General features: G+C 37.4%; 1 protein-coding gene across 6 annotated transcripts in view; it reads right to left on the reverse strand.

Annotated features, from left to right (window-relative positions):
• Positions 1-26,669, reverse strand: part of CNOT4 (CCR4-NOT transcription complex subunit 4) — a 138,603-nt gene that overhangs the window by 102,536 nt on the left and 9,398 nt on the right. The gene's annotated exons all lie outside the window — the stretch shown is intronic.

Below are 26,669 nucleotides of genomic sequence, written 5' to 3' on the forward strand. Positions count from 1 at the left end.
TTCAAAGATGACTCCCAATGTGACTCCCAGGATGCCCCAAAACATTCATTCATTGATCAAAACATTTATTGAGCACTTAATATGTACAAAGCACTTTTCTATGTATGGGGAACCACTTGAATAAACATACCTAGAGTTCAGAGACATGAGGGCTGATGAAATATAAATTTTTAACTGATACACATTTAGTATTTAAAGCTTTGAGACTGAATGATACTACTGTCTGGCCTTTCTCATTTATGTGACCCAAAATATTCTCCTTTGTTAGACAGTTTGGATCAAGTTTTATGTCCTTTGTAACAAAACAGTCCTTTTCACTGGATCTTCTTTGGCCTCACTTTTAATCTCCTATTCAAAAAGCAGTCAGAGTAAAATTACACATTTTATGATTTTACTCTCTTATCTTAAACCCTTCTGGGGCTTTATATTGCACTTGGGATAAAGCCTTTCTTAGTATGACCTGTAAGGTCATTCACGGTATTGTCTTAGAGTCATCTCTCACTTCATTCCCTCTATCACTATGTTCCAAACACCGACCTTGAAAAAAGTTTTTAAACATACGCTACTATAAAACCTAGCAACTCCACTTCCAAATATTTGCCCAAGAAAAATGAAAATATATCTCCACAAAAGAGCTTATACATGAATGACCACAAGCAACTTTATTCATAATAGCCAAAATGAAAACAACTGAAATGTCCACCAGCATGTGAATGGATAAATGAACTTTGGTATTTTTATTCAATGGAATACTACAATACTACTGAGAAATAAAAAGGAACTGCTGATAAATATAACACAGACAAATCTCAGAAGTATTATGCCAAGTACAAGAAGCCAGTCACAAAATTCTCCCATTTATGTAAAATTACATTAACAGCCAAACTAAGCTGTGGGAACAGAATAAAAAGAAAAGACTGACTCTGGAAGACAGATATTGAGTATAAAGGGGAAGGAGGGCATGTTCTGGAATGACTGGGATACATATTATATCTTTTTTTTTTAGTTCTCACTTGAGGATATGTTTATTGATTTTAGAGAGAGAGAAGGGGGCAGAGGTAGAGGGAGGAAAGAAGGGAGAGGGAGAGGAAGAAGGAGACAGGGAGAGAGAAACATCAATATGAGAAACAGTGATCCATTAATTGCCTCCCATACATGCCCCAAACAGGGATGGAACCTGCAATCTAGTTATGTGTCCTGACAGGGGATTGAACCAGCAAACCTGCTGGTGTGTGGGACAATACACCAACCAGCTGAGCTACCTGTCCAGGGTGGAATAGAGAGAGAGAGAGAGACAGACAGAGAGAGAGAGTGAGTGTGTGTGTGTGTGTGTGTGTGTGTGTGTGTCCCCCGATAGAGGTAAGTTACACAGGTGCACATGTTTGTCAAAACTTAATCAAACACTCAAGCCCTGGCTGATGTGGCTCAGTGGATTGACAGTTGGCCTTCAAACGAAAGGATCGCCGGTTCCATTACCAGTCAGGGCACGTGCCTGGGTTGCAGGCCAGGTCCCCAGTAGGGGGACACTTGAAAGGCAACCACACATTGATGTTTCTCTCCCTCTCTTTCACTCTCCCTTCCCCTCTCTGAAAATAAATAAAATACTACAGAAAAATAAGCCTAAGTACTTAAAAAAAACTTAATTGAACACATGAGATTTATATGTCAGTTTGTAAATTCTACCTCAAATTGTTTAAATATCATTTTTGAATCCATAAACAAAATCTCTACCAGCTTGCCATGCCTGTAGAGTTCTGACAGGTCAGCCTACTCTATTACAATTTGGTTCTACAATTCAGCTGGTGGTGTAGACTTGGAGGGAAGCAAAGCACAAGTGGAAGAGTGAGGGAAGGGAGGGAGGCAAGTCTTCTAACACATGCCCTAGAAGTCTAAATCCTAATATATTCAACGCAAGAATCCTGTATTACAAGCAAACCTTTAGTCAGCAGACTGGGAATCGAGAAAAGAGATTCTGGTTGATCACCATGCATGCAAAGCCAAACAGATACCACTCAAATTACTGGAAAAAGAAAAAGCTTGATATTTTAAAGAAAATTTTGTTGCAAGCATCTTTATAAGACAGCTATCTTATAAAATGTGAGATTCCTCAAAAAAAATCCACATTATTAAACTAGAGAATGTTTTACAATTATTATTATAAAAGTTGCAACACATGCGTAGACACAGCACCTTGGAAACCAGTACTAAAAATGTAGATAAGAACCTATGAAAGGATCATGTTAAAAACTACTTTTAAAGGGATCTGATAAAACTGTATTAGAGGAAGCCAATTCATGGAGAGATAAGCAAAGTTAAAGGTAGAAACAGTCTTGAAAGTAAGTCACTGATCATTCTTTTCCTTCTCTGTATTCCATTTGTTCAGTTTCTGGACACACAATGACCTGCATTGCTCGTAACTTTATCACTTTATATATGATAATTTTGTCACTCAGCCACCTATATGCTAAAGCCTTGAAGGCAGTATCCCTACACCTAGCAGAGTTGGGAGGCACACTTACTGGCCAAACAAGATCTTCCTACATATTGCATTAAATGTTCCTCACAACAACTAGGTCATAGGAGAAAGCATCTTACAGCAATTCAGCAACCCTTCCAAACTAGCCCTAAAAGATGACTGGCTCCAAAAGGAATTAAAGAGAGAAAAAAACCCTTAAGTACGCACCTCACAAATTATTAAGAACTCTAAACAAGAGTTTAAAATATTTTTTTTACGATTTTACTTATTTATTTCTAGACAGAGGGGAAGGGAGTGAGAAAGAGAGGGAGAGAAACATCTATGTGTGGTTGCCTCTCATGCACCCCCTACTGAAGACCTGGCCCGCAACCCAGGCATGTGTCCTGACTGGGAATCAAACCAAAGAGCCTCTGGTTCGCAGGCTGGTGCTCAATCCACTGAGCCACACCAGCCAGGGCAAGAGTTAAAAATCTTTTAAAAGATGCAATTACAATTTCTTATTGACATTTTCTGAAAAAGAATGATGAACCTGCCTTAGAACCAGATTTCAATGAAATTGTTGATTTGGAGGCCTGAATAAGAGTCCTAATGTGTCATAAATGGGAAAGTACATAAAAACTTCATTTAACCTGTTAAGTATTCCTTGTTTTCTAACACATAAACTGGTGAAATGCTCAATCTAAAAAGATTATTTTAAAATATTTCTAAATTTACCTTAAATTACTTACACTTTAAAAACTATACTTAAAAACAGTAAGGAAAAGGAGGGCCACACTAGTGTTTTTGGCTGAATAAACAAGAAAAACTATTAAAACATGACAAAAAGTTTTTATTTACTTCCCTGCAAAATATATTGTGGCATTCCTAACTTGGCAAAGAAGTAAACAGTAAGTTTTTAATTGACTGAACTGAGCAGACATGCAGAGAAATGTAAGCACAGTGACTGTCACACTGCAGGATGAAAGTGGCACATTATTCTATTCAGAGGCGAGGGGGACACAAGACAAAAGAACTTCTCTGTTCCAAGAGTACAATAGTCCTCTATGACTTTCCTTCCAGGAATACTCTGTTTCATTATGCTAATAACCAATCTTAATTTTTAAATAGGCTTCAGTTCAAAATATTAATATAGTGCATACAAGGTTGCATAACCAAAGCTCTGGTTGAGAGTTAACATGTTCCTTGCCCTGACTGGTGTGGCTCAGTGGGTTGGGCATCCTCCCATGAACGGAAAGGTCACCAGTTCACCAGGTCGGGGCACACGCCTAGGTGTGAGAGGCAATTGATCGATGTTTCTCCCACACATTAATGTTTCTCTCCCTCTCTTTCTCCCTTCCTTCTCCTCGCTCTCAAAATAATTTAACTAAAAGCAATGTAAGGTATTTCAACTTGCCCAGCACTTGAGAATGCAGTTAATACAATTTAGCAGTCAATTTAAACAGGATGAGGTCTGGTTTAGGTTGGTATAAAGATCTGTATTTCCAACACCCAATAAATTGTCTTGCTGTATTCCACAGGTGTTATCTATGTGATAGAAAAGCCAATGACAACTACAGAAAAAAACTTTAACAAAGATACGGGTAAGTCACATGTAAAAAGAATACTGCATTTTAAAACCTCATCACTGGAATAGAAGCCTCCAAAATAAAAGAGGCCGACCAGTAACTTCAGGATGAAGGCAACTGAAAAACAAACGAATTGAAAGAAGAATTCTGAGACTCACTGTGTGTGACATTAGACACAACAGTCTTATAATACAAAGAGAAATTGCTTATAATTTTCTCGTGGATTAGCTAGGAACAAAAACATCAGTTTGTTTTCTAACTCGTAAGAATATGAATGGCGTTGTTAATCAACAAAATTAAGTAGACCATGACTAAAACTCTACCTGGTAAAATAGGCTGCTGTCCAAAAACGGATGAGTCAAATCTTGTAGACAAAATTTCCACATGCAATATGTAGACAAACTGAATTTGACAGAAGCAAATTCAAATAAAAACTAACAAGTACCAAAGCTATAATCTGCAAAGTTAATTACAAACAAAATTTAACCAAATTAAATGTTCATTCTAAATGTGAAGGAGAAAGAATTGATCCAAGTAAAAACAATGAGTAAATAAAATACTGGAAAAAGAGTCTGAAGAAGTTTAATGTCATGATGTGGATAACTAACCAATAAACTTAAATGATTTAATGGAGTTTTCTACTCCAGAAGATAATCTGATTAAAATTCATTAATGCTGGCATGACTAATTAAAATGGTTGTATTCCCAATATCCTTGGAGGGAAAAATACGTCTGCTGGGTCAAAATGATACTCAGTTAAAAAGGTAAACTACTGCTCTATGTAGAACATCAAAATCTAAGAAATACCCAGACAAGCAAAAACCAAAAGAGTTTATCACCATTAAACCAGCTTTACATGAAATGTTAAATACTCTTCTCTGAACCGAAAAGGAAAAGCCATAACTGGTAAAAGGAAAACATAAGAAAGGAGAAACTCATACAGGTAAAACCAAATATTTAATAAATACAGCAAATTAGACAATTAAAATGCTACTACAAAGGTCAAAAGAAAAAAGTTTCAAACTTGCCCTGGCTGGTGTGGATCAGTTGGTTGGAGCATCATCCTATAACTAACTGTAGGTTGCGAGTTTGATTCCCAGTCAAGGCACATACCTAGGTTGAGCGTTCCATTCCCAGTCTAGGTGTGTACCAGACAATGAGAAAATGTCCTCAGATGAGGATTAAAAAAAAGCATCAAACTTAACTTAAACTACAATAAGTAGGTAGAAGATACACAAGACAAAAAGATCTAAAACATGACATCAATAACATAAAGCATGGCATAGGGAGTAAAATTGTAGTCCTTAGAGAATATATTTGAACTTAAACACCTATCAGCTTAAAATGACTGCTATAAATGTAGGATGATATACATAAGCCACATGGTAACCACAAACCAAAAACCTACAAAAATATATATACAAAAAAGAAGAAAAAACCCGGACAAAACAATAAAGAAAAACTGCAAACCACAAGGAAAGAGATTAAGAAGGAAAAAAGGAACAAACAACTATAAAATCAACCAAAAAGCAATAAATAAAATCGCAGTAAGTACACACTTACCAATAATTACTTTAAATGTAAATAGCCTAAATGTTCCAATAAGAAGACAAAGGGTGGCTGAATGGATTAAAAGCCATGACCCATCTGTATGCTGCTCACACGAGACTCACTGCAAATCAAAAGACATACAGACTGAAAGTGAAGGACTGAAAAAAAGATATTCCATGCAGCTAGTGATGAAAAGAAAGCTGGGGTAGCAACACTCCTTTCAGACAAAATAGACTTTAAAAGAAAAAAATGTAAAAAATTTTAAAAAGACAAAGAAGGTCATTACATAATTATAAAGCGGTCAATCCAAGAAGAGGATATAACAATCCTAAATACCAATGCACCCAACACAGGAGCACCTAAAGATATAAAGCAATGACTAATGGACATAAAGAAAGAAGTCCACAGTAACATAATAACAGTAGGAGATTTTAATAACCCACTCACATCAATGGCTAAATCATCTAGAAAATCAGTAGGGAAATAATGGCCTTCAATGTCATATTAGACCAGATGAACTTAATAAAACATCAATACAACACTTCAACATGAAACACTGTCCGGGTTAGATCACATATTAGGCCACAAAGTAAGTCTCAATAAATTCAGGAAGGTTGAAACCCCATCAAGTATCTTTTCCGACCACAATGGCATGAAACTAGAAAACTGCTACTGGAAAAAACAGAAATACATGGAGAGTAAATAACATCCTACTAAACAACCAATGGATCAAAGAGGATCTCAAACAAGAAATTAAATTGTATCTTGAAACAAATAAAAATAAAAACACAATTTTTAAAAATGTATAGGCTACAGAAAAAGCAGTTCTAAGAGGGAAGTTAATAGCTACACAGGCCTACCTCAACAAATGAAAAAAATCCCAAATAAACAATCTAATTTTACACTTAAACAAGCAACAAAAAACAAAAAAGAAAAAAAAAAGTAAACAGAAAAGAAAAAACGACAGTCAAAATTAAAGCAAAAATAAAATAGAAATCAAAGAGACAAGAGGAAAAGAAAAAACAATAAAACTAAGAGCTGATTCTTTGAAAAGATAAACAAAATTAACAAACCCTTGGCCAAATTCATCAAGAGAAAGAGAGCCCAAGTAAATGAAACCATAAATGAAGTAATAGTTACATGTAACACCACAAAAACACAAAGAATTATTAAAGAATATTAAAATTAAATGCCAAGAAATTTGATAACCTAAAGGAAATGAATAAATTTCTAGAACTATATAATCTTCCAAGACAGAATCAGAAAGAAATACAAACTCTAAACAGACTGACTACTAGCAAAAAAATTTAAGTAGTAATCAAAAAACTTCTAACAAAAGTCCAGAACCGGACAGCTTCATTAGGTGAATTCTACCAAACATTCAAAGAATTAATATCCTTCTTAATCTATTTCAAAAAACTGAAGAGGAAAGAATACGTCCAAACTCATTCTATAAAGCCAGCATTACCCTAATACCAAAACCAAACAAGACATTACAAAAAAAGAAAATTACTAGCAATATTCTTGAACATAGGTGTAAAAATTCTCAATAAAATATTAGGAAATCAGATTAAGCAGTGCATTAAAAGAATTATACACCATGAACAAATGGGATTAACGCCACAGACACAAAAGGATGGTTTAACACCCATAGATCAATCAACTTGATACACAATACATCACATTAACAAAATAAAGTGTAAAAACCATATGATCATCTCAATTGATGCAGAAAAAGCACGTGACAAAATTCAACATTCTTCTATGATAAAACTTCTCAGTAAATGATACAGAAGGAAAATATCAACACAATAAACACTATTTATAGCAAACTGACAGCTAATATCATACTCAATGATGAAAAACAGAAAAAAAACATGACAAGGATGTACACTATCACTTCTGTTCAAGATAGTATTGAAAGTCCTAGCCACAGAAATCAGACAAGAAAAATAAATAAAAAGGCATCTGGGTCTGAAGAAGTAAAACTCTCATTATTCACAGATGACAAGATACTATACATAGAAAAACAAAGACTCCACCAAAAAAACTACTAGAATAAATAAATTCAGTAAAGTTGTGGGACACAGAATCAATATACAGAAATCTGTTACATTTCTATACACCACAACCATTCAAAGGAGAAATTAAGAAAACAAGCCCATTTACAATTACATCAAAGAGCATAAAATACCTAGAAATAAATTTAGTCAAAGAGGTGAAACACTGTATTCTGAAAACTATAGACACTAAAGAAGGAAGCTGAACAAGATACAAATAAATGGAAGGATATACCTTGTTCATGGATTGAAGGATTAATACTGTTAAAATGTTCTTCCTACCTAAAGCAATATACAGATTCAATGCAATCCCTATTCAAATACTGATGGCACTGTTCTCAGAATTAAACTATTTCTAAAATTTATATGGAACCACAAAAGACCCCAAAGAGCAAAAGAAATCTTGAAAAAGAGCAAAGTGGGAGGTGTTATGCCCTCTAATGTCAAACTACACTACAAAAATACAAAAATCAAAACTGTGATACTGAATAAAAATAGATATATAGATCAACGAAATAGAATAGAGAGCCCGAAAATAAATCCACACTTATAGTCAATTAATCTACATCAGAAGAGACAAGAATATACAATGGAGATAAAGACAGTCTCTTTGAAATATGGTATTGGGAAAACTGTACAGATACATGCAGAAAAAAAATGATGTTGGACATTTTATTCCACCATATACAAAAATAAACTCAAAATGGATTAAAGACTTAAAGGTAACACCTATAACCATAAAACTCCTAGAAGAAAACATAAGCGGTAAACTCCTTAACATTGCTCTCAATAACATTTTTTTGATTTTCTCTCCTCGAGTAAGGAGAATAAAAGAAAAAATAAACAAATGGAACTACATCAAACTAAAAAAATTTTTGCACAGCAAAGGAAACCATCAACAAAACAAAAAGATAGTTTAGTGAATGAATGAAGATAACTCACCACTGATATATGTGATAAAGGATTAATATCCAAAATATATCAGGAATTCATACAACTTAACACCAAAAAGAAAAAAAAATCCAATTAAAGAATAGACAGAGGACCTGAACAGACATTTCTCCAGAGACATAAAGATGGCCAAGAGACATGAAAAGATGCCCTACATCACTAATCATCAGGAAAATAAAATCAAAAACACTATGAGATATCATCTCATACGTATCACAATGGGTATCACCAATAAGTCAACAAACAAGTGTTGACAAGGATGTGGAGAAAAGGGAACCCTCATGCACTGTTGGTGGGAATGCAGACTGGAGCAGCCACTATGGAAAGCAGCATGGAGTTACCTCAAAATTTTAAAAATGGGCCCTGACTGCTGTGGCTCACTGGTATGGACACTGTTCTGCAAAGAGAAAGGTTGCCGGTTAGACTCCAGGTCAGGGCACTTGCCTGGGTTCCAGGTTCAGTCCCCAGACAGTACAAGAGGCAACCAATCGATGTTTCTCCCTCACATCAATGGTTCTCTCCCTTTCTCCCCGCCCCTCTCTAAAAATAAATAAAATCTTTTAAAAAATTAAAAATGAAACTGCCTTATGTTTCAGATTCCACTTCTGGGAATTTATCTGAAGAAACCGGAAATACTAATTTTAAAGAATGTATACACCCCTATGTTCATTGCAGCATTACTAGCAATAGCCAGTATATGGAAGCAGCCTAGCTGTCCATCAACAGATGAATGAATACGGATGATGTTGCATGTATATACAGGGTGGGGTAAAAGTAGGTTTATAGTTGTGAGTACAACCAAGTCGCATCAAAAAAAGCCCTTTAAAAGCATTAAAATCATTCCACCCAATATAAATAAGTGCAAATTTTAGTCAAAAACATCAAAAGCAGGGACTTTCGGCCAAGATGGAAGCGTAGGTAGACACACTGTGCCTCCTCGCACGACCAAATGGACAACAACAATTTAAAAACAAAAAACAACCAGAACTGACAGAAAATCGAACTGTATGGAAGTCCGACAACCAAGGAGTTAAATAAAGAAGAAACATTCATCCAGACCAGTAGGAGGGGCGGGGAGACCAGCAGCCCGGCAGAGAGGACTGGCGGCAAGGCGGTGGCTGGCAGACCCAGCGGGGCAGGCAAGGCTGTGACTGGCCAGCAAGGTAGCAGCTGGCGGATCAGCGAGATGGCGGCTGGTGGGGCGGAGGTCCCACGTTCACGTGCAGATAAACTGGGAGGAACAACTGGGGAATGAGACAGACCATATAACCCAGGGCTCCAGTGTGGGGGAAAAAAGCCTAAAACCTCTGACTGAAAACACCTGTGGGGGTTGAGGCGGCAGTGGGAGAAACTCCCAGCCTCACAGGAGAGTTCGTTGGAGAGACCCACAGGGGCCTAGAGCATGCACAAGCTCACCCACTCGGGGAGCAGCACCAGAAGGGCACAATTTGATTGTGGGTAGCGAGGGAAGTGACGGAAAGCCAGCAGAGATCAGTGCAAGCGCCATTGCTCCCTCTCGGACTCCTCCCCCACATAGAGCATCACAACGCAGCAGCGGGGGTTGCCCGGCCCTTGTGAACACCTAAGGCTCTGCCCCTTTACATAACAGGTGTGCCAAGACAAAAAAAAAAAAGGCCCAAATGAAAGAACAGATCGAAGCACCAGAAAAAATACAACTAAGTGACAAAGAAATAGCCAACCTATCAGATGCACAGTTCAAAACACTGCTAATCAGGAAGCTTAGAGAATTGGTTGAATTTGGTTGCAAATTAGATGAAAAAATGAAGGCTATGCTAAGAGAAACAAAGGAAAATGTACAGGGAACCAATAGTGATGGGAAGGAAACTGGGACTCAAATCAATGGTGTGGACCAGAAGGAAGAAAGAAACATCCAACCAGAAAAGAATAAAGAAACAATTCAAAAAAAATGAGGACAGGCTTAGGAACCTACAGGACATCTTGAAACATTCCAACATCTGAATTATAGAGGTACCAGAAGGAGAAGAGGAAGAGCAAGAAATTGAGAACTTATTTGAACACTTAATGAAGGAGAACTTCCCCAATATGGCAAAGGAAATAGACTTCCAGGAAGTCCAGGAAGCTCAGAGTCCCAAAGAAGCTGGACCCAAGGAGGAACACACCAAGGCACATCATCATTACATTACCCAAGATTAAAGAGAAGGAGACAATCTTAGAAGCAGCAAGAGAAAAGGACACAGTTACCTACAAAGGGGTTCCCATAAGACTGTCAGCTGATTTCTCAAAAGAGATCTTACAGGCAAGAAGGGCCTGGAAAGAAGTATTCCAAGTCATGAAAGGTAAGGACCTGCATCCAAGATTGCTCTATCCAGCAAAGCTTTCATTTAGAATGGAAGGGCAGATAAAGTGCTTCTCAGATAAGGCCAAGTTAAAGGAGTACATCATCACCAAAACCTTATTATATGAAATGTTAAAGGGACTTATCTAAGAAAAAGAAGATAAAAATATCAACAGTAAAATGACAACAAACTCACAGTTACTAACAACCACACCTAAAACAAAAACAAAAGCAAACTAAGCAAACAACTAGAACAAGAACAGAATCACAGAAATGGAGATCACACGGAGGGTTTTATTAGAGCCAAGGGGAGTAGGAAGGGGAGAGAGGAGGAAAAGGTACAGAGAATAAGTAGCATAAATGGTAGGTAGAAAATAGACAGGGGGAGAGTAAGAATAGTATATAGAAGCCAAAGAACTTATATGTATGACCCATGGACATGAACCAAAGAGGGGGAATGTGGGTGGGAGGGGGTGTGCAGGATGGAGGGGAGTGAAGGGGGGAAAATGGGACACTGTAATAGCATAATCAATAAAATATATTTTTTAAAAAACCATCAAAAGCAAGGTTGATATATACTTTGAAACTGACAAAAAAATCCTAAAAATACCAAATGCTAAAAAATCATAAAACAACTTTTAAAAAAATTGTAGAGATATCAGAAGATGCTGGATAAAACAAGATAATTTTTAAGGACTAATTAAATCAGAATAAACTCAAAAGTTCTTCCATGATAATGCAATTTTGTGCATGTGCATTAGAAAAATATTTTCCTGAATACACTGATACTCAGAACTGGTAAAGCTGACAATTTAACATATGGATTTATTGACCTAGGGCCAGTATATTTGTCGAACAAATTCCTAGAAATTAAATGGCTGGATCAGGCACGGTATGTGTAATTTTTAGCTTTGACAACATTGCCAAACTGTCCTTTAAAAGGACAGTTTTGCAATGCACCAATTGTACCAATCTGCACCAATCTGTACTCTAAGATCTATCAGAACCACACATTTTAATCCTTACCAATCTAAAGTGGAAATAGTGGAATCATTGTTATTTTTTTTAATTACAGGAAACAGCTTTACACTAATAAGAACAATATAAAAACAAGTTCATAAATTAATAAGAAATCAAGATAACATGCAAAAAATGAAAATACTACTTATTTTAGGATTTAGGAATTTTGAGGTTTTTTCATTGCTTTTTTAAAAGATTTTCTCCAGTGTTATTACCATGCTGATTTTCTGTTAACAAAAGTTCTGGTGGGGTGTAAAAAATAATCATAGCTTTTTTATGCCACCCAGGCTTTGTCTTTCCTGTCAAGGACCCACCCATTTTTCGGTTGCCCAGTTCCAAAATTTGATCGCAATCTTCCATCCAGCACTCTCCTGCACTCTCTAGGCCCTGGTCACTAATTTCCATTGCTTATATTCCTCTTTATTAACTTTCTCTTACATGCCCTTTCATCTCCAATTCACCTGGATAATTAATATAATTTCCTAAGTGAAATCTCTTTCCTCTAGAATCCAATTTGCACACAGCTCTGTGGGAGTAACTGCCCCTCAGACCAGTGCTTATCAAACCTGATCATGCATACAAATCCTGAGTATCATGTGAAAAACAAAGATTCTGATTCTCTAGGTCTGAGGTAGGTATTAAATTTTGCATTTCTAGAAAGCTCCCAGTTATGTTAATGCTTTAACTTCATCCTTCAAGTCGCTCTTCAGATTAAGAACTTTTAAATCAGCCATCACCTCCAGTTCAAATTTGAATTCTTTCTCGGTGCTCAGGAACCCTCTCTCTTTGCCTTTGGAGCACTGCATAGCCCTACAGCCTCACAGAACGCCCTCCACACTCTCCTTCCTACAGGCCGTGCTCACTTGGTTCCGTTACTTTATAGAGATACTGTTCTCCAGTTTCGCTTCGACGTCTTTTCCCACTGCACCTACCACTCATTCAAGTATTATCTCTTCACAAAGCCACACAAATGAATCCTGTCCACATTCTTTAACCTTTTTCCCACAATTCCTACAATACTTCTCCATTAAACACCTGGTATCTGCAGCCCTATACTATTAGAGCCAAGGTGTTCATCCTGTGTCCCATGAGGTGCTTTGACAACACAAATCTGCTTCCCAGGTAAAGCCTAGCAATGCTTAGCATATAATTTCTATTTTGCAAAGTTTATCCAGAGAATCATACTATGTGGGTACCTTTTAAAAGAATAGCAAAAACATACCACGATATTCCACCTTGTACTAGTAAAAATTTCAAGGTCTATTTCCCACTACTGTAAACACAAATTATATTGCCAAGATAAAAACTAGTCACTGTTTAGAACAAAGAATACTAAATTTTGTTTAAATCTATAGAAAATGTCAAATGAGACAGGAAAATAAAGAAATTATAGGAAATAAAGAATACAGGAAAGAAATAAGAAGAAAAAGAAAGTAATTGCTAATGATGCTGCACAAACCAATAATAAGGAACATGAACCAAACAGAATAGATGGGGCAGCAAGCAGAGGGAAAGTAGAAAGTATTCTCTGACCTTAATGGATTCCAACTAGAATTCAACAGAACTCCACACACTTGGAAACTTAACAACACACTAATGAATAATCCATGCGCCAAACAGGAAGTCGCAAAGAAAAATTTTATAATACATAGAGCTAAGAAAAATGAAAATACAGCACATTAAAATTTGTCAAATGCAGCCAAAGCAGTACCCAGAGGAAAATTTATAGCATTAAAAATGCTTTCATTAGAGAAAAAGGAAGGTCTTTTTTTCTTTTAATTCATTGATTTAATTTTAGAGAGAGAGGAATGGGGAGGGGGAGAGAGAGAGATCAATTTGTTGTTCCACTTATTTATGCATTCATTGGTTGATTCTTGCATGTACCCTGACTGGAGATCAAACCTGCAACCTTGGCATATCAGGACAATACTCTAACCAACAGAACTTCCTAGCCAGGGCAGGAAGGTCTTCTATCAATAATCTTAGGTCCTACATCAAGAAATTACAAAAAGAAGAGGAAAATAAACTCAAAGCAAACAGAAGGAAGGAAAAAATAAAGGGCAGAGATCAATAAAACTGAAAGAGAAAAAATTAAACAAAAAGCTGGTTCTTCGTAATAAAAATTTAAATTAATAAACTTCCAGTAAGACTGACAAAGATAAAAAGGCAAAAATCAGGAATCATAAATATGAGAATGAAATAGGAGATTATCAACAGAGATTCCTCAGCCATTAAAAGGACAATAAGGAATACTAAGAATAACTTTATACTCAAAATTCAACAACTTAGAACAATTGGACCAAGTCTTCAGTACCACACATTACCCAAACTCAATCAAGATGAAACAGATAAGCCCTGGCTGACTGGCTCAGTTGTTTGGAACACGGTCCCGTACACCAATAGGCTGAGAGTTCCATCTCTGGCTGGAGCACTTGCTTTGGTTATAGGTTTGATCCCTGATTGGGGTGCATACGGGAGGCAACAGATTGCTGATTCTCTCTCTCACATAGATGTTTCTTCCTCTCTCTCTGTCTCTAACCCCCCCTTCCTCTCTCTGTAAAATCAATAAACATATGAAAAAATTTCTTAAAAAAAAGAGAATGAAACAGATAATCTGAATAGTACTATAACCAATAAATAAACTGAATTCATAGTTTAAAAACTCAGGAAAAATAAATCTCCTGGTCCAGACGGCTTCACTGGAGAATTTTATCAAAAATTTAAAGGTTTAACTCTACTATTACACTATCTCTTCCAGCAAAAAGGAAGGAATACTTCCCAAGTCATTTTATGAGCCCAATATTACTCTGGCACCAAAACCAGACAAACACAGTACCAAAGAACAAAAACAAAAACTTCAAACCAATGAACCGAGATGCAAAATCTTGAACAAAATATTAGTAAATAAATCCAGCAATGTATAAAAACATTATTGGGATTTCAAGGCTGATTCAACATTTGCATATCGATCAAGCCCTGGTCTGGTAGCTCAGTTGGTTAGAGCATCGTCCCTATGTACCAAGGTTGTGGGTTCGATCCCAGTCAGAGCACATACAAGAATCAATATAAGTAAGTAGGACAACAAATCAATGTTTCTCTATACCCCCCTTCCTTTTTCTCTCTAAAATCACTTAAAAATATTTAAATAAACACAATCAAGCAATGTAATCTACTATATCAAAGTGGTAAGAAAAATTAAGTGATACTATCAATTGACAGAAAAAACATTTGACAAAATTCACAATAAAATTCTCAGTAAACTAGGAATAGAGGGGAACTTCCTCAATTCGATAAAAGACATCCATAAAAATCTCACAGCTATCATCACAACCTAATAGTTAAAACTAATGCTTACTTCCCCACACTCAAGTATGAGCCATGGATGGCTGTTCTCATCAATCTTATTCAATGCAGTTATGGAAGCTCTAGCCAGCAAAAAAAAGTCAGAAAAAGAAATAGAAATCTAACAGATTGGAACACAAGAAAAAAAAAAAAACTGATGACAAGACATTCTACCTAGAAAATACCAAGAAACCTACCAAAAAATCCCCTAGAATTAGTAAGTGAGCTCTGCAAGGTCAGGATACAAAGTTAATACACAAAAATCAATCACATTCCTATATACTAACAATAAATATGTGAAAACCTAAATTACAAATACAATGCTATTTATAGTTGCTCCAAAGAAAATGAAATACTCAGACATAAATCTTTAAAAAAATGTGCAGGATCTGTATATTGAAAATTACAAAATGCTGATCAATGAAATCAAAGATCTAAATAACTTTAGAGACCATGATCACTAACTGGAAGGCATAACACAGTAAAAATAGGATATTCTCCGACTTGATCTATAGGTGTTAATGTAATTCCTGGCAAAAGCCCAGAAAGATTTCTTGCTGGTATAGATAAAAGCTTATTCTAAAATTTGTGTGGAAAGGAAGAGGTCCTACAAGATGTGAAACAAATTTGAAAAATATGAATCAAGTGGTAGGAATCACTCTTCCTGATGTTTTAGCTTACTACTTAGCTACTGTAATCAAAACAGTCTGGTATTGATGAAGAGACAGACATACAAATGTATGAAATAGAACAGAGAACCCAGAAACAGGTTCACACAAATAAACCCAACTGATTTTTGACAATAGTACACAAGCAATTCAATGGAGAAAAGAGTCTTTCAAGCAAATGGTGTTGGAGCAAATGGACTTAAAAAGAAAAAAAAGAACCTCAATCTCTTATCTTATGCAAATATTAGCTCTAAATGGATCACAAACTTAAATGCAAAATGTAAAACTACAAAATTTTTAGAAAAAGCCCTGGATGGTGTGGCTCAATGTACTGAGTGCAGGCCTGCAAACTGAAAGGTTGAGGGTTCAATTCCCAGTCAGGGCAGGGCACATGCCAGTGTTGCAGGCCAGGTCCCTGGTTGCCGGCTTGTGAGAGGCAACTGAGGGAGGTTTCTCTCACACATAGATGTTTCTCTCCTTCTCTTCCTCCCTTCCTCCCTCTCTCTCTAAAAATAAATAAATAAACTCTTTTTAAAAAACTCCTTTCAAAAGAATTCAAGTTCTTAGACTTGACCCAAAGGCACAATACATAAAAGGAAGAAGTGACATAATGGGTCTTGCCAAAATTAAAAACTCTCTCTCTGAATAGCCCATGAAGAGAATGAAAAAAGGTAAAGACTGGGAGAAAATATTTGCAAACCACATATTTGACAAAGAAATTGTATCTAGAATATATAAAGAACTCTCAAAACTCAAGTGCAAGAAAAAAGTCCTATTACAAAATGGGCAAAAGACATAAACAGACATTCTATCCAAGAGGATATAAAGATAGCCAATAAAAACATTTTTTAAAATGTGCTATATATTTAGCCATTATGGAGTGCAAATAAAGCTATAATAAGATATCATTTCCCTATCTAGGTGTCTGCCTAAGAAATCTATCTGAATGACTGCAATAAGAAACAGGGATAACACCTATTCTAAGCAGAATGCAGAGAAACCCATCCAATCCCTGTGGGAACACAAAATCACACAGCAACTTCAGCAAATAATCTTGCAGTTTTTAGAAAACTAAATAGGCACTTACCAGATGACCCAATATTGTGCTCTTGCGCATTTATCCCAGAGCAAGAAACTTACGTTCACACAAAAAGCTGCACATAAATATTCATTAACAGCTCTATTAATAAGAGCCATAAACCAAAAAAACCCTGCAAATATCCAACAGGTAAATGGTTAAACAAAAATGTGGTACATCAACACCACGAAATATTGCCCAGTAATTAAAAAAACCCACAAAACTTGATATACACAATATAGGTGGATTCAGAAATTATTCTTATGGATCAATCTAAACCTTAGTCTATCTACACAGCCATGAGAAATCCTTAAAGCTTAGGAGGAATCAAAAAGTTAAAGACGATATGCTATTGTGAATTGTGAGGCTATGAACACTGGGGTGCACAGGTTCTTTTGGATTGGTGTTTCAGGGTTCTTAGGGTATAATCCCAGCAGTGGAATTGCTGGGTCAAAGGGCAGTTCCATTTTTAGTTTTCTGAGGAAATTCCATACTGTTTTCCACAGTGGCCGCACCAGTCTGCATTCCCACCAACAGTGCACTAGGGTTCCCTTTTCTCCACATCCTCTCCAACATTTGTTTGTGGATTTGTTTATGTTGGCCACTCTGACTGGTGTGAGACGGTACCTCATTGTGGTTTTAATTTGCATCTCTCTGATGGCTAGTGATGCTGAAGCAACCTAAGTGCCCATCAGCAAACGAGTGGATCCAAAAACTATGGTATATTTACACAATGGAATCTACGCAGCACAGAGAAAGGAGCTTATACCCTTTGCCACAGCATGGATGGAACTGGAGAGCATTATGCTAAGTGAAATAAGTCAGACAGTGAGGGACAAATACCATATGATCTCACCTTTAACTGGAACATAATAAATAGAAGAAAAAAGGAAACAAAATATAACCAGAGACACTGAAGTTAAGAACAATCTAACAATGGTCAGGGGGAGTGGAGAGGGGACAGTGAGGAGAAGGGATTACAGGAACTACTATAAAGGACACATGGACAAAATCAAGGGGGAGGGTAGAGGTGGGGGAGGGAGGGGGGTTCAGCTGGGGTGGGGTGGAGGGATGGGGAGAAAAGGCACACAACTGTAATTGAATAACTATAAAATTTTTTAAAAAGTTAAAGACGATATTCTAATATCCAGAAAATCGATGAGTAGCAAAAGTTTGTGTCTGTCTATGAGAGCCTGGGAAAAGTTACCCATCTAGGAATGTGAATTTAGTAAGCTCACTTTTCTTCTTTGCCCCACAATCCTATTATGCGTATTTTTGTGATTCTTTTCTCCCTAGATATCTTCTTCTCCACAAATGTTTGTTTATAAAACCTCTTTATCAAATCCAATCATTTAAAAAAAGGACTCAAGCTTGTAGGCCCAAATGTTTTTACTTCTTGTGCACTCTTCTTGCGAATGTGCTTTTAAAATTTTCAATACCTAAGTATGTACTGAGGACACTCTGAGTAAGAATAATACAAATAATAGTTCTCCAGTAAATAAATTATTTTCAAAGCCTAACAAAGTCATTTTTGTTAATGCCTTTACAGTAACAACAAGACACGAATTGCTGTGAAATGTATTTTAGAATTCAGAAGTAAATATCTCCATTTAAATAGTCCACAGCTACCAAATAATCAGTTGTTCACTTAAAAACTAACCAGATCCAAACCATATACCATTTGGTTTAAACACACAGTTCAAGGCTTAACCTTAAAAAGTATTCATTGAACCCAACATAAATCTTTTTCCAACACATCAAAAAAGGTAATAAAAATACAACCATAAACTTAAATCTTTAAAGTATTATAACACGAGAGGGAAAACAGCAGTAGTGGCTGCTAAGGTCCATGTTTATAAAGTTTATAAAACCTGTGTCAGCAAACTGACTCAATGCAGGTGTTTTTGCTTATTTATATGTTTACTGGGCTTTATGTTCAAACAGACAAGACCTCTTTCCTCATTATGTAAAATTTTCAAGCCATTTTCTTTTTTATCATATAGAAATTGCCTTTACCTCAAGCTTTAAAATTAATATGTTAAAAACAGAAGAACTGTAAAATGTATTATTAATAGTCCTAATATTAACAAGTAAATGCAAGATGCCCTGGCTGGGTAGCTCAGTTGGTTAGGGCGTCGTCCCGACATGGCAAGGCTGGGGTTCGGTCCCGGGTCAGGGCAGGTACAAGGAGCAACCAACGAATGCATGGATGAGGTGGAACAACAAACTGATGTTTCTCTCTCACCCTCTTTCCTCTTTCTCTCTAAAATCAATTATTTAAAAAAAAAGGCAAATAAAAAATCAACTCTGATACTTTTATTTTAAATTCCTCCTTCAAAATTCTTCTAGGCAATGTAGAGAAAGAATTAACATATGAAGTACCACAAGTACAATATAGCAAAAGTCAAATAATCTTTAAAAAAGAAAAAATCCTTTTATAATCTATAATACCAAACTAACTTTTAGTGAATATATAACAGATCCTGACTTAAAATCACTCTAAAATTATTAGGGCAGAGAGGAAGGTAAGTTTAAGACAGCAGTGTGAAATCAAAATACAATGCAAACCACATATATAATTTAAAATTTTCTACTAGCCACATTAAAAAAAAAGTAAAAATAGGTATTTAATTTTATTTAACCCAATATATCCCAAATATTACCAATTCAACATGTATTATTTTAAAAATTACTAATAAGATATTCTGTAATTTTTTGTACAGAGGATTCAAACTCTAGTGGGCATTTTGCACTCAGCACGCATCTCAACTCAGACCAGCCACACTTCCACTGCTCAGTAGCCACTTGTAGCTTGTGGGTACCATACTAGACAACACAGGTCTAAGAAATAGCTTGAGAAAACAGGCATATATCTACCTTCAGACCCAGAGATTAAGTACAATAATCTGAAAGGATCTAAAATCAAAGGATCTAAAATCAGTTAATGTATACACAACATCACAATCTGTGATATATAATTGTTGATTCCAGTACAAGAGGACTCTTTGAAAGGTAATCAAAGAAAAACTCATTAGAAAACATTTGCCTTCAAAGAATGTAAATACATTTAAAGAATGTAAAGAGAGCCCTAGCTGGTTTGGCTCAATGGATTGAGAGCTGGCCAATCACTGGTTCAATTCCCAGTCAGGGCACATGACTGGGTTGTGCACCAGGTCCCCAGTTCGGACACATGAGAAAGGCCACTGATCGATGTCTCTCTTTCTCCCTCCCTTTCCCTCTCTTTAAAAATAAATAAAATCTTTAGAAAAAAAATGAGGAAAATTAAGAGTATAAAATACTAATGTAGCCCTGACTGATGCAGCTCAGATAGTTGGGCATCAACCCACAATGCAAAAGGTTGCTGGTTTGATTCCTGGTCAGAGCACATGCGTGGCTTGCGGGTTCAGTCCTCAGTCAGGGCACGTAGGAGAGGCAACTGATTAATGTGTCTCTCTCACAATGACATTTCTTTCCCTCTCCTTCTCTCTCCCTCCCCCTCTCTCTAAGAATAAATAATTTTTTTAAAAAAAGCTCTAATAAAATACTAATTTAAATAGAGTCAAAGTCTTAAATACAACACTTTCATCTGGAAGTAAGGAAAAACACAGAAGGGTGTGGGTAGAAGGACACTGAATTTGGCAGGGGGTAGGGACAAAGCAAGGGTTGCTAAAGGAGGTTAGAGGCTGCAGTAAAATAAAGACCTCTATTAAGAAAGGGTGGTTCGGTCTTCCACTTAAAGCAACTTTTTGGAATATCAACCAACTCACACCCTCTCTTTGCAATTTCCGCAGGAATACAGGTGTCAAGTCTTCCTGTTTTAGGGTGGAGGGTTAGTGAGAAGAAAACAGGAAGGCCATGAACTATCCCTGACAACTCCGCCTCGACCCATAAAAATTGGCATAATCAAAGCCTATAGTAAAGATGCCTTCCAAACAAAGGAGATTTAGTAAAATAACAGACTAGAATACTCTCTAATCTTAACTCATGAAATTTTCTAAACATGGAACAAAATCTCTTGACATCCGACTTGTGTTTTCAAAGGATAATTCTGACAGCTGTGTAATAGACTACAGAAAAAAGAGTAAAAGCAGGAAAATCAGTTAGAAGGCTGTTGCAATTACCCAGCAAGAGATGATGGTGGCTATGGAAATGATAAAAACTAGTTAAATTCTGTGTATGTTTTAAAGGTACAGCCAATAACTTCCTGACAGAAAGAATCAATGTGGAATGTGAGTGCAACAGAATCAAAAATGACTCCAGGATTTCTGGCCTGAACAACATGAAGCCCCCAACAGCTGAGATGAGGACCCCTATGTATGTGGGTAGAGCAGGTATGAGAGGGCAGATTTGGGAGGGAAAAGCAAGACTCTATTTTGGACATGTTGAGTTTGAGGTATTTAAGAGCTGAAATATTGAGTAGGCAACTAGAGATACAAAACTAGAGTTCAGGAGAGGGGTCTGAATTGGAGGAACAAATTTAAGAGTCATTTAGAAGATATTCAAAGCCATGAAACTAGCAGAGGTCACAAGGTACTGAGAGTAGACAGAGAAGGTAAAGTACGACGCCCTGGGATATTCCAATGATAGAAGTAGGCAAAAGGGAACTTCTACTAAGGAAGACTGTTGAGCGGCCCGTGAGTTTTGAGAAAAACCAGGGGATGTGGTGTCCTAAAAAGCAAGTGAAACAAGTATATCAAAGGAGAAATAACTTCATCAAACGTATATTGATCACATAGGACAAAGCACTGATGAGACTGAACGTCATTGTTGAGAGACCTGGACAGAAACAAGCTTGGTACGATGGAAGGAGCAAAAGCCTGATTGGAACAGGCATAAGAGAGAACATGGAGGAAACTAGAACGAACGTATTTAGACAATGATTTAAAGGGGTTCTGCAGCAATGGAAATAAGAGTAAAGCAAGTAAGAGTGATCAAGAGAAGATACTTTTATGAGAAAAATAATAGCACATTTGCGTGTTGATAAGAATGATCCAGAAGAGAAGAACCGATGCTGTACAGTAATTTCCGAGGGGGGAAATTACTGGAGCAATGTCCAGAGTAAATGAAAGGGGATGGGAGCTAATGCATCAACCAGAGGAACTGGGACTAGAAAAAAGTAAAGACAGTTAATCTATACTAATAAAGGCAAGCGAAGTCTGTGAGTCAAATCAGCAGCTACACGAGGTGTGGTGGCGGAGCCTGTAAACATTCTTCTGACTGCTTCTATTTTCTCGGTGAAGTAGAAAGCAGGTCTATAAACTCAAAGTGAACACGAGGAGAACAGTTTAAAGAGAAAGGCAGGGGTAGGCACTAATCCATCTAGGAGTGGAGAAACTGAATAAATTAAGGAAATGAGCTATGACTGCCAGACAATATTAAGGGCCACCTGAGGTTTCTTACCATGAATTTAAAGTGAGAGTGGTCTTATTATTGTATTTTTCATCAGTCACTTGCAACTGAGAGAATTTGATTTACGTAGGGCTGATATTTTGCCAAGTAAGTATGAAGGAAAGAGCAAGGGAGTTGAGAGCATATTGAAGGGAATGAAGACAGTAACTGACCAGCAGGTAATGAATGTACACTAAGCAAGGAAGGAAGAAAGGTAATCAAGGGGTCAAGGTACAGTGAAAAGGGAACGGAATCTGTGAACTGCAGGTCCTAATGACAATAAAAGACTGTTGAGTTGATGTAGTAGGTAGAGTGAGCTGAAAATATAGATAGGAATATAGACAGAAAATATAAATGAAAATATAAATAGGTAGAAAAAGGGATGCATGAATTGAAAATCATGGAGGGGTCCAATATATTGGTAATACCAAAGTGCAAAATATGATCGCAGAGCGAGTGGCTGAGGTAAGGTAGAGAGCGAGATTATCAGAGAAGAGGAATTTTAGAACTTAAGAGGTCACAGTATTGGAAATACCATAGATAGTATATGTTGAAATTACCAAGAATTAAAAGAGGCATAGGGTTAGTAAGAATGACAGTGAGCTAGGAGCTAAGGTAGTCAAGAAAAGATAAGGAGTAACCTGGGGTGCAGGAGATGCCAGCAAACAGGAGCATTTATGGACAATATAACCTGTTAACATACAAGGTTTAGGGAGAAGAGGAGAATGGAAGACATCTGCCCCATTTCCAGGCTCAGGGGAACCAGCCTCTCTCTTTGACTCCAATTCAGTGGAGGAGGTCAGAATGGGAAATGTATTCTTAAATCTCAGTGCATGGGCCCTGGCTGGTGTGGCTCTGTGGATTGAGCACTGGCCTGCGAACCAAAGGGTCACCAGTTTGATTCCCAGTCAGGACACATGCCTGGGTTGTGGGCCAGGTCCCCAGTAGGGAGCACTCAAAGAGCAACCAACCATACATTGATGTATCTCTCCCTTTCTTTCTTTCTCCTTCCCTTCCACTCTCTCTAAAAATAAATAAATAAAAATCTTTAAAAAAAATCTCAGTGCATGTAACTCCCTGCTGACCCTTGATTGAGGCATATAAGAAAAAATGAAAAACTCAACAGCCAACAGTTAAAAGGGGTACAGAAAAGTAGAAAGGAGAGTGACCCAGGGAAAAAAACAAAGACACAGGAAAATGCTGCTGCTGCTGATGGAGAGACATGAAAAGATAGGAATCATTCAGAACACTGCAAGGATTAAAGTGGGAGACATGAAGTGTCACCTGAAAGATTGACAGTGACTTGACATAAAAAGGAATAAAGGATAATAGGATTAGTCCTGATGGACTTCAGGCAAGAAATAGTGCCAAGGCTGTGAGTGTTGGCACGCAGAATGACGTATCAGAAGCTCCCTGTCCACAGAACACAAGAGTCAGGGAAGCATGCTGTTAGCCTCAGAGCGAATGGCTTCTCCCTCACTCCCAACGATGGCTTGCAAGGAAACTGTAATGCACTAGTAAGGTTGTTGTAGAACTTTTAAAAATTAATAATGTAAAGAAATTAGAACAGTGCCTTGCATCTAATGAGCACTCAAGATGAGCTTTTATTAGCTAATCAAATGTAAAATATAATTATTGTAAGAAAAAAAAGAGATTCATCTTACATGTTTCTCTCCCTTTTTCTCCCTTCCCCTCTCTCTAAAAATAAATAATAAAATCTTAAAAAAAAGAAAAGAAAAGAAAAGAAAAGAACCCACACATGGACTTACTCAGACTCACTCCCTCTGAGCTCCAGTATCAGGGTAGTAGCTCGAAAGGCACCAGTGGTATACAGAGAGGAACTGAAGTGTCTGGCATCAAGGTGGGAGCTTCTCACAGGCACAAATGTGGGCAGAGGCCATTGTCCCTTTTCTGAGCCCTCATCCCACAAAGCCACAGAGCTGGCAGGTGGGTACCACATCTGAGACTCCATCAAACTGGCTAACACTGTTCGCCCTGCCCTCACCCTGCAGATCCCCTGAGGCTTCAACGCAGCCAACTTATGGGCCCACCCACGCTGGTAACAGAAGCTTTTTCATATGAATGGCTGGTCTTGGCTCATGCTTCAAAATTTCCTAAATCCTGGCAAACAAGCAATAGCCAGCCTCAGTGAGCCCCCAGTGCCCGTACCTCTTGCTAAGTGGCCCCAGGAACAGCACTAGCAACAGCCAGCTTAGATTCAGAGCTTGGTTTTCCCTAGGAGTCTCCAAGCCCAGCATAAGTAGCAGCCATCTCAGATTGTTTCATAGCCCAGGAAGGGTGGCCCCAGGCAAAACACAGGTAGAGGATACCCTGGCCTGAACCACCTGGAAAACCCCAGAGCCTGCGCACACAATGGACGGCTACAGACCACATTGGAGTGCCACTGCCCTGCCCCTGCACAGCTGATCTTCCACAGAGCGCAGAGGTTGGTGGTCAGTGGTCAGAGCCAGTCCTTGCTGCTAACTGGCCTGAGTAAATCCCTCCCATTGACCTGCCAACAGCAATCAAGGCTCAACTATAAGAGGGTATATTCAGCCCACATGAAGGGCGCACCTCGAGTCCCCAGCTTGGGTGATAGAAGAGGCTGTGCCACAGGACCCTACAGGGGCCCCTACTACATTAGGCCACGCTACCAAGACAGAGAGTCATAGCAGCTCTACCTAATACATAGAAACAAACAAAGGAAGGCCGGGTGGAGGGGGCAAAGGGAGAAACATTGGGACAACTGTAACGCATAAACAATAAAATATAATTTAAAAAATTAAAAAATAAAAAAGATTAGGCAGCTTTCCCCAAGATTAGAAAGTTAACAAGTAGCAGAGCACTAAAACAACATGTACAGTAAGTCTTGTCTACTATAAAACTTAACAACATTCAGCACAAATTGCTTCAAGTTTCCTCATCTCCAACACACAGAATCTCTCCAAGTATACATTCAGTAACTATGAAAGCTGCTATTATCATATAATGTCTTCTTGCCATTCTTCCAGTCATTCTAGACTGAATGGTCTTTACCTACAATCTCCACTTACTACCTTCCTTAACCTACCCCAATTTGATTTACATTCCCAAATATATCCCCAATCTATTAAATCTGCTCTAATGTAGTTAGTGATCATCACACCACAAGCTGAAGGGCTGTATGGATTCTCATGCTCCTTGAGTGTTGTGTTAGACCCTGTCAGTTTACTTTCTTCTTCAAGTAGAAGCGATACCACGTTGAACCTTCCTATCTCTATTTGTAATTTCTCTCTCCTGATAAATCTCTTCCTTCGTTTTCCAAGACGTACTTTTCCAACTTCCTTCTATGTCTCCAACTGCTCCTTTACTACCTTTCCCTCTCCTATTTCTTTAAAGGTAACAATCCCAAAAGTTTAATTAGGGTCCTTTGTGCTTTCTGTCTCTGTTAACTCAGTTTCCCTTAAAGTTAATTTATCTAATAAATACTTCTTAAACATCTCTCTGACTAGGCACACTATACAGGCCACTCTGGATAGATCAGTGAACAGAATAGACAAAAAACAACAACAACAAACAAACAAAAGAACCTATGCTACCCAGGGTACTCAAAACCTCAAAACCATCTCCCCCTAACTACTATTTTAAACACAGCATTCTCCTGACTTTAGAAAAATAAAAAAATTAAATCTTGCAATGATTCTCCTCTTATCAACCAAATCTAAATTTACCTTGTCTTTGTTCAAAACACTCCATAACCATTTTCCATCATACCTACCCAGGTTCATTTTCCATCATTCCCCAATTCAAAAAAAATTCCAGAAAGGCCAGTTCTTTGATTATCCCCTCCAATATCTTACCTATGTTTCCAGCTGATACAATAACAAGTGAAAACATATGTCCAATACTTAAACATAAAAAGGTATATTGAATAAAATCTAGGTGTTCAAAAATGGATTTTTAAAAATTCTTTCAAATATACAAAAATAGCAAACACTTATATAGGGTTTACTTCGTGCCAAACACTATTGCAAGCACTTCGCGTGCACTAATTCATTTATCCCACACAACAATCCTAATACCTCCAGCCTACAACTGTGGAAGCTGAGGCCCAAACAGGGTAAGTAACTTGCTCCAAGTCCGACAATTAAATGGGAGAGCCAAGATTCACACTCAGGCAGTTTGTCCCCACACTAAACTGCACACTCCTAACAGGAGCAATAAATAAAGAGAGGGAGAGTTCAAAGGGCTTGCATGGAAAACTGTGTTCATCT

The sequence above is a fragment of the Desmodus rotundus genome, chromosome 6 (assembly GCF_022682495.2).
Source record: "Desmodus rotundus isolate HL8 chromosome 6, HLdesRot8A.1, whole genome shotgun sequence".
Classification (NCBI taxonomy): Eukaryota; Metazoa; Chordata; class Mammalia; order Chiroptera; family Phyllostomidae; genus Desmodus; species Desmodus rotundus.